Source organism: Bombus vosnesenskii, unplaced genomic scaffold, assembly GCF_011952255.1.
Source record: "Bombus vosnesenskii isolate JDL3184/JDL3185 unplaced genomic scaffold, Bvos_JDL3184-5_v1.1 scf7180000013351, whole genome shotgun sequence".
In the NCBI taxonomy this organism is placed as follows: domain Eukaryota; kingdom Metazoa; phylum Arthropoda; class Insecta; order Hymenoptera; family Apidae; genus Bombus; species Bombus vosnesenskii.
In genome coordinates this window covers 946201-963673 of record NW_022882987.1, presented here as the reverse complement: position 1 = coordinate 963673, position 17473 = coordinate 946201, and positions in this window count along the sequence as shown.

The window sequence follows — 17473 nt, the reverse complement described above, 5'->3', positions numbered from 1 at the left end:
CGATTATACGACAGGTGGAGTGTATTTTTTATATCCATCATATTTTAGTCTCTTATCCTTTTCAATGCTGTTAGCCCATGCGGAACGGTCGGGGGAATTAATCGAGCGTCAGGGATGAGAGGAACATTTAATAGGGTAATATCCTTATTGGCTGTTTGATGCCTTCAAATTGGCGGAAACCTCGCTGTTTAAACTCCTCTAATTAGCTTGACCAATGTCAAATTTTCAATACGTAGATGTTCTATTTGTAGAAAAACTATATTAAGAATTTTATCGTCACAACGAATAAAAAAAGAAAATTACACGACAAATACGATAATGATCGATTTTTTCATTTCTTCACTATTTGATGGTTACCTCGGTAGAATACAATATGATTGGAAAAAGGATCAATTTGTCAGGTCCAAAGATACATATAACTTTTGTAAAAATAGGTGATACATCCGCGAAGTATTATACAAAATTAACGACATATCAAATTAAGACTAATCAAACGCCTAGTTCGTTAATTCCATTCTTTCAAAAAAGTTCCTATACCGAACATGATATAACTTTTACAGTCATCAGAATTTTCTATGATAAATATTGGAATATTTTCGTAGACCACTGAACGTATCGAATCCGACAATCAAATAAAAGTATAGTGCTGTTAATACAAGATTTTCAAGCAAAGCTTTTTAATAGCTTAATATTTATATTTGCTTATCACTCTGCGCATGAGTGTATTCATTTAGCGTTAAACAAACCGAATGTCGGCGTCGACTTATCACCGAATATGTAGCAATTCCCTGGAGGAAACAAGTTCCATCCAGAACGGTCGAACGAAACTATTTAGAAACAAGAGAATTTCGATGGAAATCTTTCGTCGTCCTTTTTCGTCGTTGGACAGTCTGGAATTCAAAATTTAGGATCGCGTTGTCAAAAAGTTTTCGCTCACGATTTCGACTACACCGTTGGGGCTCGGGTACCGTCAGGTAGGCGAATGGCGTTCATACGGCGGATACTAAATTACACCGTACACAGGACTTGTGTGCGCACAGGCGCTCGCATTGAGTAACATTTTCCCCGGAGTGCATTTACAACGGATATTACATCGAACCAGCAGAAAAACGACCGCGGCTACAACGCGAGATTAAAAGCTATCGCTCGTCAGTGTCGATGAACTCATTTTTCCACCCGTTTCGTACGTTCGTTCGTTCTTCTATCTTGCACCTTTCCCCCCCTTATTTTCCCCTTTCTACGTTAGTTTTCCTTTTTTCATTTTTCAGTCTCATATCTCTACTTTGGTTCTTGGTGGAATTTTGGGGCATACCGAATCTATGACCCTTTTTTTAACACGCGAAGGGCTGAGAGTTATATGTACACTGATATCCCAGGTCATTGCTAGTTTTAGTAAATTAGTTAACACTTATTATTAGGAAAAGGATAATCACTCCTGTTCAAATCATGGAAACGTATTATTGCAACTTAATTAATTATGATATTAAAAGGATAATAAGGATTTAAAAGCGTGAAAACTAAAATTCGTGCTTGTGAAGTCAAATTTACAAAATCTTGAACCAGGAAATCTAAAACTAGGAAAAGATTATTCCAGTCATTTTCTCTTTGATATTTTTTCTTATTGTACTCTAAATATACTCTATTTTCCCATTTTTCCCTTCCTTATATCAAAGACTGACGGTGTCGCGTAATATCGAATATGTGTTCACCTTGCCACGAATTTAAAAAATTAAAGTTTAGACTGCTCAAGTAGCCCCACTTTACTTATATCGCGTATTATGAAAAAAACTGACAAATTCGGTATACCAAAACGAAGCCCGATCCTCATTTTATCCTTGTCTTTATTTCGTTTCCCGGATAAATATTTGAATATGAAAAGTCGCGTATATATAATGCAACGCGAGGCACAGGGCCGCGGGACTCGTTCAATTTAAGTAATGGTTCACGGTAAAGCGACGTTCGTTCGCTTGGTTCGGGACAGAAACGTTGTTCAGCCCCTTCTCACGATCGCGATCCACGCGCTCACACGCGCGAAGAATGCTCTTTATGAGTGTCGTGCAACCCACGCGAGTCGATAGATATATACTACGATGCTTTTTGTTTAGCCGAGTTCTCCTCGTATGTCGGACAACGAACCAGTGCGTTTGGCAATATCGCGTACTGAACCGCTCCCGGTTTTTACATTTTTGATTCCGCTCGGCCAGCCGAGTCGGCGTACTGGCTTTTTCCCCGTTGTTTTAATTCTGAATCGAAAGCATCCTTCCTTCTATTTACATTTCACGGACGGATTTACATATATGTAAATCCATTGTGGATTTGTGAGTTTAACAGGGGAAACAACGGAAAATTAAAATAGATCGATTTCAGGTATCGAGGATATACAAAGAAGATGTTCTAAATCCGTTCGGTTCTGGCGATTCGAGTTCTGTTACGTTTTGCTCTGCCGACTTTCAAGTTATTCTTTTTCTAACTTTTAAACGATTTTTGTACGTTGCGCCACTTTGTCTCTTAAAGGAAACTCATCCTCTATATATGTAACTCGATTGACTAATTGATTTGTCGAAGTCACGTACTCGTACTTAAAATCCATACTTTTCACGTATCATACTCTTACTTCGTTTTATACCATCCTATATACGAATATATACGAGTGAAGTATTTTCTTATAGACTGGATGGACGTTACCATTTCAGAATGTATTATGAGATAGATTACAATAAAATCAGGTAAAAGAATATGTACTTATGAAACGAGGGTTAATTAGATATAATTCTAATCTGTGCGAGTGCATTGAACTACTTTAAAATATAATTAAGCAATAGCAATAGTAGTAGTAAGTATAGCAGATAATTTTACGTCTCGGTATCTGTAACTAACAAACAAGGCTCGCAATTATATAATTATACCTTATCTCAGATCTAATTTTTTGTTAGAACACCTTAAAACCCCTTCCACTTCTTCCACTTTACCACGACAATCAAGAATTAAAAATACAAATCACCTTTCATAAAGTTACGTTAAGCATTTCAAAAATACGAACTCCAACATCCATTGAACGAAAAATCTATTATGAATCTGCCGCACAATACCTATATGTCATCATACCACGAACAACGATCGTGAGTTTACCTTCGCAAAACGTTTCTCCGTTATTGGCTATCGAACGAAACAACGATACTCCATCATCCGTACGTCTAATTGCTAAAGCACTAGCTTTTTAAAGCTGATACAGAAGGCAACCTCGGTTCATAGAACTGCGTGGCAGGAGAAGGGGTTGCAATCGCAGGAGGCGGCCACGAGACGGCTGGCTGCTTCATCTTGCGGATAATAAATTGCGCCCGTAGGGGCATCCGTCGCGTCGCGACGGAGTACGGCGCGTGTGCGTGATACGATTGCACGCGTGTATTTATACGTCGGATGGGTGAAACATATGCACGGGGATCGACTAACATATTACGACGGTAACGGTGTTACAACAGGTATTGCGCGCCGGATGTCGTCCCCTGCCGGCGTTTCCGTGTCGCCTGAACGAGTATCGCGAGCACGCTTTACGAGTCCCATTCAATGGAACTACGTCTCTCGCTTACGTATACAGGCTGTTCCAGAACTACGGATCAACTAAGTGAAAGGGGATTGACGATTATAAAAGAGAAATTGGTATTTCGCCTAGTAAAGGTATGAAAGATTTGGCGCTATTTGCTTATGATAAAGAATTAATACGTTAATTGATTGTTCTTTAATCGTTCTTCAATTGTTCTTTAATTTCTCTGGTTAGCTTTTAATCTATCGAGGAGCAAAGTTGCGTTGACGCAACATTTCATTTATAATCACTTTTTAGTCAATTTATGGCATTGAAATCTATCGAATTCACAGCGTGCTTGTCAAAAGAAATTTCAAGAATTTGATCAATAGTGTTTTTTCGTATTTCCTTTTTCATTTAGATATTACGTTTTTATGAGATTTGAAGAAACTGAAATAGGAAGACATTGTATATGTATATTACGTCACAATTACTTTCTTTTACAAGAATATAGTCGATCATGTACGTATATTATACTCGTATATGTATATGTTGTATGTTTATTCGACCATTCGCGGAGAGACTTGATCGCGAGAAAGCACGTCAACGGGAGTCGTAAATTCCCGTTACGATTAGATAATCGACGCCACGAACTGATCGATCCCCTGATTTCTGTTACGATACTAGGGGTGGTTCAATTGAGTTTACACTAAATTAACAGGTATAAATTAATGTTTATTCCAACAACTTTGTAAAGAAGATAATTACACTGATGCGTATGTATAAGTTAAGTAAGTGATTGATTTAAGGATTATGTAATGGGTGATGTAATGACATGTTGACTATTCTAACGATGAAGAACAAGTAAAATAAAGTGACGATGCTGTGTCGGAGGAAAGCTAGTGATGGGTGTGTCTAACGTAAGGGACCATCGGATTTGTTGATGACAATTTTGGTTCGGAAAGTGAGGGCAGTAGACATTGCTTCTGATTGGATAAAAGAAGGTTGGTGGACTAGGAAGGGTCTTAGCTACCCTCGATAGAAAGTTGCTAGTGGGAAGTATCATATGTGAGAAAAACTAACTTTCCCGTGTCTTCCTGTAGTAAACAATAAGCTTTAGAAACGATTCAGTAAAGAGATGTTTGTTCGGTCTGAAGGACCTTACCTAGAAAATTTCTGAGATCTATGATAGGTCCTTAAGACTATTGAGGGTACGCAGTAAGGATGTGCGGACATCTGGTTGCCATCTTGCCCGCGGTGCATGGCTTGGTCTAGGTAGAATGTCGCCAGACGTAACATAGTACAATATTATCAAATTCTATTAAAATATAAACTCGGAAACGAACTAGCACATTGCCCGTATCAAACATGCAATTTCCTACTCCAAGCACCGTATTAAACTCCCGAGAAATAGCTGATGTATGGCGGATAGCTCGCCGACAGGCGCCGAAAACTTTCACCTTTAAAGTTTCATTTAACTTTTCTAAACTTGAATAAAAAGTCAAGCGAGATGGGATGTATCGGATCAAGGTATTTCTGTCAACATCTCTCGCGTTATTATATTTACCTGCTATCTTGAAACACTCTGTATACACAGGAGGATATAGATTTTAGTCTGATGAGAAACGGTTGCGACACTGTCGTTCCCGAATGCCACAGACGGGTGTCCGTTAATTGCGATCTTTTTATTCGCACTTGTCCCACAGCACGTCTTCATCGTTTCGTCCGCGACCACCGCTCCTGTTAGTGCTCCGGCGTCCTATCTATAGGCATTATGCACATTCCTCTTCTCGCAGTTCGCTCTTTCTCGACGTTGCTTTTTGCTCGAATCGCGGCGAAGACACGGACACGTCGTATTACGCGGAGAAACGCAGGCAGAGGCTTTTCACGGCAAGCTGTATGTGAAAGACCAGCCGTCCGCGGTCGTCGAAAAAAGCACGTCATTCGTTAGGGATTCTGAGCGTTCAACGGGTTGAAACGAAATTAATGCTCTCGTCGTCGGCCGCGCCGCGACGCGCGTTTATCGGCATCGCGTTACATATTCGCGTAGTACGCTCCTGTTCTTTTTCTCTTTCTTCGCCGTTTTTTCGTCACTCTTATCTTCTCTTGTTATTTTACTTTTACCTTTTGTTTTTTTCTTTTTTTTCTTGCATAGGAAGATCCCGTCTCTTTTATTTTATTCCAGAGTTGTTTTTATTATTTTTTCGTTTCTTCCCGGGCAACTGGTCACTTTCTAGAATACGATCCTCCACGACTCTGTTATACTTGTACTTATTGTGAATGTGGAAACTCTGCATCCACGCTTACTTGTCTCTCGGAACGCCTCATCCACGAACACTTCTTCACTCTCGTAAAGTCTCTATTCCTAATCTCGTGTACGTGCTCCCGCGTCTCGTAGTTGGGAAGTTCGTTAATGGCAGGCGAGGTGTATAGATTTCGGATTCTGGTTTTTAATTCTCTGCATTGTGGATTGAATGTGTGTTACTATCAGGATTAAGCTGAAATTTAAACCTTCGTCCCGAGTAAACCGTGATTACAGTTTCATTTATTTTCGAATTAAATTCTTAGAAATCGAAGTTCGTATTTTATCACGTCCAACGTTCGTTCTGAATAAAGCTTGTCTGTACGGTTCCATTAAATTCACCGAGGATTATTGGTACAATGGATACTAAATTAATTTTTTGATTTTTATAAAGTGTATGTTTGCACTAAATATTTTGTAACTTCTACATATATTTAAGGATTTTTTTTTAAATATTTCCGGTATGTTCACGATAATTGTATCATACCGTATCTCGTTACATACGGTATATTGAAAATAATTTTGTACAAGTGTTTAAATACTTTCGTGAGCATGTGTACATAAAACAAAAGTTTGAAAAAGGATGGTCTTAGATTAGTTTGTCTATTAAATACAAATTACATCCATTTTGATTTGACATCGTACAATGGCTATGTAATTAAGTACATTGTTATGCAGCCTTCAAGGTGACTAAAAATATACCTAGTATTACAAACTTCACGTACAAACGAGGGTTGAATGGATCGTGTTCAACGAAACCACGAACGTGGTTTATTCACTCTCTTCTTTTTTTAACCCTCGTGTGCTTTCCTTTCTGGCGTTTCCTCGGCAATGGTTGTTCCCTCGCCGAACGACGATGAGCCGAAAATCGCGTTGAAATTTATTTCCGTTATAAATATCGATGATTAATCGTGACCACGAATACGTTGTGCGGATTCGAGTGGCGTGGTCGTCTGATCTATCTCGGTAAAGCTGAAAGAAGAAAAAGGGCTCGTGGATCACGGGCTCACAATCGAGGCGACCAGTCCGCGAAACGTTTCATCGAAATCCTTGAATTCGTTCCGCAAATACGCTGGAATCTCGTGTATGGCATTTATGGTATGAGATGCTTTTTTTCTTCCAGAAAAAAATTTACGTTTCGATGAAACATTATAAATGTTACGCATTTTATTATATAACCTATTCGAATTCTTTGCAGAAAGGAAATGTATCTAGTACGTAATAACTTTCGAGGATTCTATCAATTTGTAGCATTCCTTGTAAGTAAAGGATTACATATTTTTAAATTTTACGTTTCCATGGAATATTATAACATAACAGTACCGTGAGAGTACAAAGATATTCGTGTAGTTGGAATATAAAAATAAAAAAAGGAATATTTCCTATATTATTATTAAATATACTTAAATGTATATAACTGTAATATTATTCATAGATATTTATAATAGTAACTATACATATATAAATGAAAGTTAATTACACTTACCACTCTAACAGACAGTTATATATTATGTATACATACATTTAGAGATATGTAAAATGCATCTAGAATTTAGTTTCGAAATTTCTGCCATTTTTAATCGTTCTTTGCGTGCAATTACGACTTTTCGAATTAAAACGGGATGTAGGTTTCAAACTGTTAATCGGGCGTAAACGTCGAATCTTCGAGCAACGAAATATTTACTGTATTACCGACGATTCATCGACGATTTCGAAAAACGCATATGAGCCTCACGGTGGACGCTATAATTCGTAAATTTGTCAAATGATACAATTTGAAACTTATCGCAGTGGTGCGTTGTAACGAGAGGAGAGAATTAGTATCGGGGAGAATTTATTGAGGTTTTAACAATTTAATATGTAGGAATTTTCTGGCGAAAACGCGTCGATACGTCCAGCTGTTACCCCTCTACACTCTTCGACTACTAGCATAGCCCGTTTGCACAAAAATTTATTCGTTCGTCGAAATAAAATTTCGGCTGCAGGGCACCCGCGTTTTATATACGTGTAAATTGTTTTACGATCGGCTCGGCTGTATTTTATATTGTTCGTTCTTGTTTCAAACGAGGCGCCCGTAATTCGGCCGAAGAGTGATGAAGGCCTTTGTTAATGAAACCGACATCTTGATTAGTTATTTGACCCATCCCTCGATATGGTGGTATACGTTCCACAGCGGAATTTATTGGCCCGATCGTGTATAAATCAAATTCTGGCGGCTTAGCGTACGCTTGAAAATCGCGTGGCTGTTACGATACAGAATTTATCTTGTATCTGGTATTTACATTTAATAAGGGAATTTAGTGCCACCTCGATCGATCCAGTTTAATGAAACGTCACGGGCCGTCAGTGCCTCGTATTTTTCTAAATTACACCCGCCTATTCACCTATACATATACATATATGTGAGGTAAAGTTATGTGAATTAGTAGGATATCTGAACCAAGCTAAGCCTTGGGATTCGCCAAATTTGGCGGTGAACAGTTTTTAAGCGATCTACGTTTGAATATATCTCATTCGTTGTTAGTTGCGTGACAAATGGCGAAATACATCATATACATTGACAGCTCGATGGCCGTAGTTTTTTGCGAGGAAATAACTTTTATTCATTAAAGGAAAAAAGTTTGTTCGACTAACGTTAATATCCTCAGTTGTAATCATTATCATATCATTTAATAATATCACATAATATTTATCATAATAAACGTGTATTACGTTATTTCTGGAAGTTATTTTGCTGTTTATTTTATTAATTCTTATACTCCCTCGCTAATTAAAATAATCATATGGTAGTTTATTTGAGTTATTTTCTCCTTGCTGATATTTTTTTTTGCTATGTTCTTGTATAGGATATTTTCTCATTTTTTCGTTATTATATGTATATAAGATGCATGGCAGCTTATAATATGTAAATCGTATCGTAATACGTAAATCATATAGCGAAAATCAACAAATATGTACTTACCATATTTTTCTCTTGTGCTTTTCATATACACAAACTTAATTATCCTGTGAATTTTAAGATATCGAAACTTAGATAACGCAAATAAGTCCTCCCTCACCATATACAAATATATGAGGCAATAAAATAAAGATGGAATGAAAATTTGCAAGAAAAGTATTAGCAGAAAGAGGAAAGAAGGAAAAGAGAAAGAAAACGAGAAATATCGCAAATAATCAACACAAATATAGCATAGGATGTTGGAAGTATTAGCTAATGCGGTCGCATCGTATATTAATTTGCCGATGGCGCGACGTGAACGCTGTATTTTTCGGTCCCACGTGTATTTCAGAGTTGGATCCTTGACGATCAATTATCATTAGTGGGCGTCATTAATAATCGAAAGCGAACGGAGGGAAGTGTGACAGGTGACAGTGGACGCCTGGTGGACGCTGTTCCCGGCGCAGCTCGAAAAGTTATCGTGGCTGAATACTTTTGACACGTTCAACGCAACATTTCTGCGACAGCCGTGCCATGAATATACCACGCGTTTGAAACTTTGCCTCCTCGAGGATGACGTTCACGCTTTCACCGAGGATCAATGAATACGTTAACGAGATACGAGTACTCTAAAATTTTCTACCGGTTCGCTGCGGTTCTATCCGAAAGATGGAATCTTTCTCTGTTCCAACCGGTCGACGCCATTGATTTTTCCGCACGCGTGAGTTTCTTATTCGAATCTCGTGAATGCAAACCTGAAAATTCCCTGTCGTTCAAATAGTCATGTATGGAAAATCCTCCTGTGTTTTCGTGTTCGTTTCCAAACGCGTTCTTCATACATCATGATCTGTCTTTTCGAGATTCGAATAAAATTTCCCTTCATCGCAGTCTTTATCCACATCTGACTCTTATCAAAAACAACCATTCCTTCCAAGGTATCGTTAGCTTGTGTAATAAGTTTATTTGCATGAGATCTAGTTCATGAACATATATGTCACTCTATAATTTTTTGATTATTTAAGTATTTCTTTTATAAATATTCATTTACTCTTAAATCCTTCGTCGTTTTATCAACAAATTCCTTATATCCAAATACATTCTTTAAATCGTTTAACTATTGCTCAAAAATTTGTTTACGAATATTAAAACAATTAATATATCGATACTCTCAAAAGTTGAAATATCGTACGTGATTAAATTCAAAATCTTGACCTATATCATTATGATTTTCTATTTGCCATACTACTTATCACACGGTGGTTTACAAAAGCTATGTAACGTTTTTATAATAATTCTCAAAATGTACCACCAAGGAATGAACGAACTTTTAACGCCACTGTGTCGTTATAAAAAATCGTGTTATCCTGAAATTTACAGCTACAGGCAACCAAGAATTTTCATCATTTTTACATAGATACGATCAAAGGAAGTCTTGTAATCGTAGTGGCAATCTTTATCGTACGATTTCCAGTATTCTTTCTGTACCATGAAAATTCATAATGGCGCTTTGCATTATGTTTCTCCATTTTGTTTGTTCCTAAGCGAATACTTGGTGATAAGCGAAATTGCATCAGAAATTCTATCCACCGTAAACCACTCCATAGCGTTCGAGATACGCTATTACAGTTACTGTCAACCGTAACGCAAGATGAAAGGAAATAGAAGTCGTTCGCCGATGAGACACGATTCGTAGCGCCTTATTTACTCGACTAGTTGGACTTCTCGTGATGGTGTTGTGCAACATTCCACGAGTTCTATCCCGTAGCCGGCCTTCGACGATAATTATAGGTCGATAGGGTGTATGGCGCCGCGAGAGCTATTTATCTGTCAAAGTAATCAATGCGTCGGGGCGAAAAAAGAACAGCACTGTGGGTAGAACTAGAGAGGCTCTTTCCTCTTCCTGTATTTTTGACAAACGATGAATCCTGTACGATTATTCGTGCATTTGACGAAGGATTTTTTGTTAATACTTCACCTATTTTTCTTGCCGGTTTTTCTTTCTTTTGATGGCAGCTGCAATAACCTAGTAAGCGAAGTCTCTTCGTTCGTTTTATACTCACAATCGCTATATAATTTAAAGATCGAAATATCTAAGAAAACATCTAAAAATCATTCCACGCATACGTTATTTCGCCTTACACCAGTGCACAAAAGAGACAAAAAAAAACACACACACACACAAAACAGTATATCCAGCATTTTACAAAAAAAGGATGATAGAACATAAAAAAGGCCATTCACCATACTCTTCAATCTCTTGTCGTCTACCAAAGACCTAATATATCTTCTCACTCTTCGACATCGAACCGCTAACGGCCTTCAACCAAAGTTCCCAAGTATGTACCCATTACCTTCTCTGCTTCTTGGTACATATCGTGGTACACTCGTACGGAAACTATCTATCGATCGCTAAATTTCATAACCTCCGTTAATCCTGTGGCAGCGACTGATCCAACGAACTCTCTGGGGATTCTAAACATCGGAGAGCTGGCCAAAAGCGGTTTCATCGTGCTGTCCAACATGACAGAGCGAAGGTCGTCCAGGCGGTGATTTTCCATCGGAAAGATCGAAGGGTAAACGGAGTAAAATTTAATAACGACGGTTTGTGAGGTTGCAATCGATCGGTTGGTTTCTATACAATTCGGTTAACCTTTTCGTTACGAGCGTCCATTATATTTAACAACCGTCAAATATATTTCCACGGGTTGAACGTCAGCTACAAACGACAATTAGTCGTTCCGCCTCTTAACTATTCTAGCACCATTAAAAAAAATGTAATTAACCAATCCACGTGTGTCTTATTGGTATAAAGAATACAAATTCGCGATAATACAATGGAAATTCTACGTAGAAAGCAACAACTGTTTAAGTCTTAATTGCACGAAATAACATTAAACTTAATAAATTTTAAATTGAATTTTCTCAGTTTACAAACTAGCGAAGATAGAACAGTTAAGAACTGAAACGATGTATTGCCGAAACCATAGGTACATACAGGCTACTATCATTCTTAACCGACAATTTATGTTTTCTTGTTTAGTCGTTCCAAGCGGTTTATTATCAGTAATCTGCCAACTCGCGTTTAATTCCTCAATTAAAATAATTATTAGATTTCACTCCGTTCAAATTAGCATCACGGCTGCTGACAAGTGACTATGCGTCAAACTAGCGTCGTATCGAAAAAGCTAATCGCGAAGAAAAAACGTTTGATGACGGTTCAACGAAGTTCGAGGGATTGGGCCAGCGAATGTTCTGCTATGACGTTAATCATCGAAAATTCATGTATGCCTCTGTTTCACTGGATATGATCCGGACGTTCCTTCGTCTGTTGCTTCGCGTATTTCGGTCTGCCACAGCCGAGTTATGCGAGTTCTGGCTAACGGCAGCTCGAATAATACTAGCTAAGGTAATAATGCTGATGCATGCTAATGGAGAGCGTGATAGTAACGATGGAGAGAACTGGGGAAAAGTGCAGCTCGTCATACACGCGAGGGCTCGTTCAGCCACTAGTGCGAGAGGATAAATTGATTCGCGTTGCGAGATCCAACCTTCGCCGGCCCTCTACTCATTTGCGTTTATAGTCGCTCACGAAAGCATTTGGATGTTTATCATAGAAAACTGTTATGTATGTATTGGATGTGTTATGTGAAAGATTTTGAAATTTCAGTGACATTGTAACTTGATACGGTCGATATGATTATGATGGTAAAATTTAAAACCGATCTGAACGTGTATAAAAAGGTTACAAAATAATTATCACAAACATATATTTAATAAGAAATTAGTATATAATATAAATAGTCAATATGAATAGTATTAAAGGTATCGCTCTAAATAACGACATTTATTAATGCAATGGATAACTGAATGTTGTTAGTACGAAATATTTTTAATTTTCGTGTATATTTTTCGGTTCGTTTCAAACTTTATAATGTAATCATAATAGTCGAGTCTCATCACAGTGCTAATGAAATTTCAACATGTTTCGTATAGTACACGCAATATATTTATAAAAGGTTTCTATGATAGGTGTTCATATATTTCCGCGAGCTATTATATTTCTAATAGATTTTTGCTCATTTAGTGCTTTTTTCGAAATTTTCGTTTACTGGAATTTATTTCGTAGCTAAAGAGAAATCTGCCGAGTTTTTAATCGTGTTCTTGTGACGCACTGTGTGCGTTCAAATAAATTATTTTCCACGGAATGCGGCGCGTAGCCGGTCGATATTTCCCGCCGCCAGGCATTGTTCGATGGATCGAATGGACAGTCAATAAAGGAAGATCCTGTCCCTCTTTTCCTCTGTTCGTCTTTGTCATCGAGCATTTCCAGGCCATTCCCGCGTTTCCTCGACCGTTCTTTAATGCCTTTTAGTGTTTTTCGGACGTGTTCGCGCTGCTTTTTAATTCACCGTTTGTCGTTTATCCGTTCCTCCGAGTGGAATTTCGGCGGAATTTTTATCCACCGATAATGCTGTGCGTGATATGTTCGCGCTATTTTACAGCTGTTCATTTTGCATTTGTCTGGAGCCTCAATATTTTCGATTCGAGCAAAAATTTCTCCGACTTTTAAATCAGTGTAGTAAATATAAAAAAGAGTGACATACCTAACGATTAGTCTAAAAGAAATATGTAACCGCTTATAAAACACACGTCTATAATATATAATACAAACGTACTGTTCAACTGTAGAAAAAATAATAACTATAAGGAGGTGTAAAAACGAATTTCTTCATATTCTTGAACAGTTATGACAGCTTTTTGCACCTTAATTCAATGCCAAAACAATAAGGCACTAAGTCATTTCATAAGTAAAAATGTTAGCATTTTTATAAATTATTTGTGATATATTATTTCTGGAACCATCTTTAATTAACCATCGATAATTTTTAAATGTCTCTTTTGGAAAATAGTTCAGATCTTCGGACAAGATATTCAGTTACTGCTTCGAGGTTCTTCTCTTGAGGTTAAGTAAATCTTTCTTGCCCTTTGTAGCATATTCTTCGTAGAATTCTGGAAGAGACAAAAAATACAAAGCTCGTTAGATTTCAAAGAAATCCCACTACTTGATACTCTTTTTCTTGATATTTCTTCTTTTCATTTTCGCATCATACATCGAAGCACAATTATAGATATATCGTAAGCGATAACGCGAGCAACTACGATGCCCGACAATTGTAATTCTCAAATGGAATAATCTGATCGAGCGGATGAATCTAGAGCGACGCGATGAACGCGATGACGCGAAGGAGGGGGCCGATCACTGACGGGGGATTATTTATTTTGTCGATCCAAAGTGAGCGATACCTTTCGATTCAATTCAGTTTTATGGATATCCGTGCGTGTCTACTGTTTGACGAAGCCAATAGAAAACGATACGTCGCGAGAATCGTAACGTATCGCAATCTTCGTAGGTGCGGTTTCAAACTCCTCTGGAAAAATATTTCATCGTGACACGCCGGAGGATATATCATTCTTATATCATTTGCATCGATGGGAATAATACGCGTTTTTCGTATGGGCCTTGTCACGTGGATGCGAGATAGCCGGAGCAGTTTAATACGTCCTTGCAAGAAGAGGAACCTTTCGATCAACGAGAAATATCGCCTTCTCATATTTTACCTGCAGCAAATGGCGATGTTTATCACCTTTAGAGAATGACCATCACATTATTACGTCGTTACTCTCGAGCTGCTCGATTTTGATTTAAGAATTAATATCTGTCTATCATCGTTTATTCGCTCAAGTATTTATATCGTAGTTACTTTAGATACCATTCATTATTTGTTAATACTTCCTATTTTTCTGGTAATATTTTTTTAAAGGGAAATTTTATCCCCTAAAATCAGACCACGGCACAAATAATAAATAGGCATAGGTTTGCAATGGATTATTATTAATACTAAATTCTATCGTTTAATTCTTTTAATCTTTCAAATTTTTAATATTTTTTGGTATCCTAATTCTGACATTATCTATATATACATAAAATCATAGTCACAATCTATGAAATCATTATCATTCCAAATATTTTGCAATAACCGTGTACTAACATCGTGCGAGGAAAAAATATGCGAGGGGCATGCGTCGTAGTTGTCTTGTGCAGTCTTAAATACTAACGGGGAACTAGTTGCCAACAATTCCCATAAATTTGTGTTTGCGAAACAGAGTCTTGCAATCTAAGTCGGCAACGTGACAGAGCTTGATGATGCAAGTAAAGCACGGACGAGGAAGTTTACGAACATCGAATAAATTTCTTCGGGTTGGTGAGAACGCGCGATCGCGAATACTAAAAGTCGATCTTGAGACATGCCTTCGTCTTTTATTAAAGTATCGTATATCATGCGCAGGGAAGAGGAGGGAGAATACTGTTGAGGTATAGAGGTAGTAAGCTCGTGATTACGGAAGTAGTAACAGACCGCACTTTTCAGGCGGATTTGTTGGACAACACGAACGGTAAAATCAGCGTGATCCTCGATAAAGTCAGGGGCAGCGAATCGAGATGGAGTCTTTCTAAAGGAAGTGCGCTCGTAGGACCGTGAAGCTTTCGAGGCACGCGAATTTTAAATCTTCTCAAGGCGGGATCCGGTGAATCCAGTGATATAAGTAGAATTTATGACTGACCGTATTTGACAAGGCAAACGAAAGGGGATAAGTGGAACGTGAAAGTGTCGTTAAAAACACAAGCTACTGGATACATGTATCCTGATTTTATCGAACAGGAATTTTCGTACTTGATATAAGTTAAATAAAAATTTCTGTCTTATTACTATCTTTTTATTGCTATTTCTATTTTACGGAAGCATTTTCTTCACGAATAATTTCAAGATATTTCAAACCACTTACTACTTTTCTAAAGTCTTTACCTGTTTTTAAGGCAATTACTTACTATATATTATACTTATTATACAGGGTGGTTGGTAACTGGTGGTACAAGCGGAAAGGGGGGTGATTCTACGCGAAAAAAGAAGTCGAAAATATAGAATAAAAATTTTTCGTTTGAGGCTTTGTTTTCGAGAAAATCGACTTTGAACTTTTGCTCGGTACGTGTGCGGTACGTTATAACGGATCTCACTGTAGATCGTTGTCTCGATGGAAAAATTTAAAAAAAAAATTTAAAAAATTTTTATTCTATATTTTCGACTTTTTTTTTCGCGTAGAATCACCCCCTTTCCGCTTGTACCACCAGTTACCAACCACCCTGTATATAGATAGATATACAATTATTGATTATTAAATATATATATACATATGTATATAATCTTATATGTAGTAACAAGTTCTACTTATATTTATTTTATACTAATAATATACTATCCAAAATAATAATACTGACGTTGATATTCGTTTTATGAATATTCTGGAAGAAACGTATACAGATACATGAAGTCCTTAAATTATAATACTTCCACTATAAGAGATGAAGTGAGTAATGTAGAAAAAACGTACAACGGTGATCACATATTCAGATCCAATTCGTCCTATCGGTAATTACTTTATTCAGAATTCATTTCTTATCTATAACTTTGAAATTCATTTCTTAATCGTAAGGAAAAACATTTTTAATGTTGACAACGTCCACAATAACGAGACATATATCAAATTTGAACTGAACCTCGCAATTACGTTGCTAGTAATACACGTAATCAAGGATGGGTTAAAAGACAAATCGGAAATCGATGAAAAAAAAAGGAGAGAAATTATGCTGTACTAAACAACAAACACAGGTAGAGAGCAGGTAATTAGGTAGCGATGTAAGGACAACGACAAGGGCTGGATCTAAACTAAAAGACACTGGGAAGGAGTAGAAACAAGAAGCAAAAAAGAGAGTTGCAGGCCGGCTTACGCGATCAGAATTAATCACGGTTATTTATTGAACGAATAAATTTCTCGTCGATCGGTGAATTTCGCGTGTCAGCCGCACACATTTCGATGCAGCTGCGCCACTAACAATGAGAAAATGTTAAAGATTCCAAACGGAATAATGTCGTGTATCTAAGAATAAAGCTTTCATTTTCTTTGTTTCCCTTATTTTTCTCTTCATAACGTATATTCTATTCACAACGTATTTCATTCATTAAGGGTTGATTCTGCGTGAACGCAAAATTTCATTTGTTTTTTCTTATCGTTAATTAATTCACATTAGCGAGTTCTATTGAATTCATGTGGCGATTACAGAAAGGAATTCCAACAATTTGTTAAATATTTTTTGCGTCACTGTCTTTTCTTACATTTAAGTACTAACCACTCTGTAAAATTTGAAGAAATTAGAATATTTTATAGCATTATAACGAACTATCTTCTTTCAAGTTATAGAACTTCTTTTTCTGCTACTAATTTGTGGCTGGTTTTTTTTTTAATTAGGCGTGTCCTCTTTAACTAAACTTATCTCGTCTCGTTCTTTTCTTTTCTATTTTTTTTACACGCACTTTAACCGTGCTGTCTTCAACGTTATTCCACGGGTAATGAATGATCGTTAGATTCGTTTTGGATTCATTGACGAAAAGAGAGGCGAGCTGAAAAGGGGCCAGCAATTAATGTGTCTGAATCCGGAGTGAAGTGTAATGGACCCGCTAAAGCTTCTGTTTGATAATGAAAAGCTTCCTGGTTGTCGACTCTGGCGCCCCTATAGCACGCTTATTTCGTCAGAGTCGCGTCTCCTTGGTGGAACGACCCGTTCGAGGTTTTCACTGAAGTTAAAGCCCTCGTAATAGGT